Genomic DNA, 3,216 nt, shown 5'->3' with positions numbered 1-3,216 from the left:
TCAACAGCCCAGCGGTGTAACTCAGCAGTTGAGCATTGACCTAGGATCCAGGAAATTGCAGTTCGATTCCTGGTCAGGGCACATGCCTGGGTTGTGGGCTCAATTCCCAGTCAGGGGCATGCAGGAGGGACATCACTGATGTGTCTATCACTTTCTCTCCCTCTCTCTTCCTCTCTCTGAAATCAATAAAGGTATATTAAAAAAAGAAAGAAACCATCAACAAAATGAAAAGGGAGCCCACTGTGTGGGAGAACATATTTGCCAATGATACATATGATAAGAGGTTAATATCCAAAATATATAAAGAACTCATACAACTTAACAAAAAGAAGACAAACATTCCAATTAAAAAATGGGCAAAGGATCTAAATAGACACTTCTCCACAGAGGACATACAGATGGTCAAGAGACTTATGAAAACATGCTCAAAGTCACTAATTATCAGAGAGATGCAAATTAAAATAACAATGAAGTATTATTTCACACCTGCCAGAATGGCTACTATCAACAAATGAACAATTGACGAGTGCTGGCAAGGTTGTGGAGAAAAGGGAACCCTAGTACACTGTTGGTGGGAATGCAGACTGGTGCAGCCACAATGGAAAACAGTGTGGAGTTTCCTAAAAAAAAGAAAATGAAAATGCTATTTGACCCAGTGATCCCACTTCTAGGAATATATCCTAAGAATCATGAAACACCCATAAGAAAGAATATATGCACCCCTATGTTCATAGTAGCACAATTTATAATAGCTAAGATCTGGAAACAGCCCAAGTGCCCATCAGTAGATGAGTGGATAAAAAAGCTGTGGGACATTTACACCAGGGAATACTATGGAACTGTAATGAAGAAGGATCTTTTATCCTTTGGGACAGCATGGAGGGACCTGGAGAGTATTATGCTAAGTGAAATGAGCCTGTCAGAGAAAGACATGTACCACACGATCTCACTCATATGTGGAATCTAATGAACAAAATAAACTGATGAACAAAATAGATCCAGAGAAATAGAAGCATGGAACAGACTGAGGCATCTCAGACAGAAGGTGAGGGTGGGGGAGATGGTAGGGAGAGATTAATCAAAGAATTTATATGTTTATAAGCATAACCCATGGACACAGACATTGGTATGGGGAAGGCCTGGGGGTGAGGTGGATGTGGGGTGGAGGGGATCAATGGGGGAAAAAGGGGACATCTGTAATACTTTCAACAATAAAGATAAATTGAAAAATAAAAATAAAATTGATGCCAAATCTGAAGGAACTCTAATGGCCAAAACAACCTTCAAAAAGGACAAAGTTAGAGGGCTCACACATCCTGATTTCAAAACTTAATACAAAGCTACAGTAATTAAAATGGTGTGGTACTGATATAAGACAGACTTAGAGACCAACTGGAATAGATTAGAGAGCCTAGAAATAAACCCTTGACTATATGGTAAAATGATCATTGACAAGGTGCCAAGAATATAAGATGGGGGAAGGATAGACTCTTCAATATATGGTACTGGGAAAATTGTATATCCACATTGAATAGAATGAAATTTGGCTCTCGTTTTATACTATACATAAATATCAACTCAAATGGGTAAAAAACTTAAACATAAAACTTGAAACTGTAAAACTTCTAGAAGAAAACATAGGAGAAAATCTTCTTTACATTGGTCTTGGCAATAATTTATTGAATTTGACACCAAAAGCAAAAGCAACAATAGCAGAAAAAGACAAGTGCAATTACATCAAACTAAAAAGGTTCTGCATAGCAAAGGGAACAATGAAATGAAAAGTCAACCAATGGAAATGAGAGAAAACATTTGCAAACCATATACCTGATAAAGGATTAATATCCAAAGTATTGCCTGGCTGTCTGGCTCAGTTGGTTGAGCACTGTCCTGTGCACTGAAAGGTTGCCGGTTTGATTACCACTTAGGACACATGCCGCGCTTGTGGGTTTGAACCCCAGTTGGGGTGTGTACAGGAGGCACACCAACCTATGTATTTTTCTCACATTGATGTTTCTCTCTCCCTCCCTCTCCTTTTCTCTCTAAAAAATATCCAAAATATATAAGAAATCCCCAAAATTCTATAGCAAAAAACCAAATAACCCAAATTTAAAATGGGCAAAGGATCTGAATAGACATTCATTAAAAGAAGACATATAAATGGCCAACAAGTATATGAAAAGGTGCTCAACATCACTACTCATTAGGGTAATGCAAATAAAACCCACAAAGAGATATTCACCTCACACCTGTTAGGATGGCTATACAAAAACATAAATTAAAAAAAGCAAGTTTTGGTGAGGATGTGGAGGAAAGGGATCCCCTGTACACTAATGGTGGGAATGTAAATTGGTACAGCAGCTGTGGAAAACAGTATAGAGTTGCCTTAAAAAATTTAAAAATAGAATTTTTGTATGATCCAGGAATCCCACTTCTGAATATATATATCCAAAGGAAATAAAATTCATGGATGAACCTTGAGGACATTATACTAAGTAAAATAAGCCACACACACACACACACACACACACACACACACAAATACTGTATGATCCTATTTTTATGAGAGAAGTAAAATACTTAAACTTATAGAAGCAGAGAGTGGATGGTGGTTGCCAGGGGATAAGTGGAGGGGGAATAAAAATGATGTTGTCAAAAGATATACAATTTCAGTTGTGCAAGAGGAATAAGTCCCAGAGATCTATTGTACAGCGTAGTGTCTATAGTTAACAATATTGTATTGTATACTTAAAAGTTTGCTAAGAAGGTAGTTCTTATGTTAAGTATTCTTATCACACACAACAAGTTACAAATTAAAAAAACAAAATGTGTAGAGGAAACTTTTGGAGGTGATTGATATGTTTACAGTATTGATTGTGGTCATGGTTTCATGAATGTACACTTATCTACAAACTCATCAAGTTGTATGCATTTGGTATATCAATCATACCATAATAAAGTGTGTTTATTATTTTTAAAAAAACCATTAAAAACCATCTTGAACCCACAAAAAAACAAAAAATCCGGGAATTCTTCCCAGGGGAAGAAGAGCATTATTTCTCAAATGGGGCAAAATTTGACCAGAGAAAAGGTAGGAAATAATAGGAAAGCAGGACTCAGACAATGTATCTTCTCTCCTTTCTTATTTTTTGAATGTTTGGGAGAAAATCTGTCAGTTCAGGAGAATGTAATTTAATAATAACAACAACAGCAACT

Source organism: Miniopterus schreibersii, assembly GCF_964146895.1.
Source record: "Miniopterus schreibersii genome assembly, chromosome: 19".
Taxonomy (NCBI): Eukaryota; Metazoa; Chordata; class Mammalia; order Chiroptera; family Miniopteridae; genus Miniopterus; species Miniopterus schreibersii.
This window is presented reverse-complemented; position numbering follows the sequence as displayed.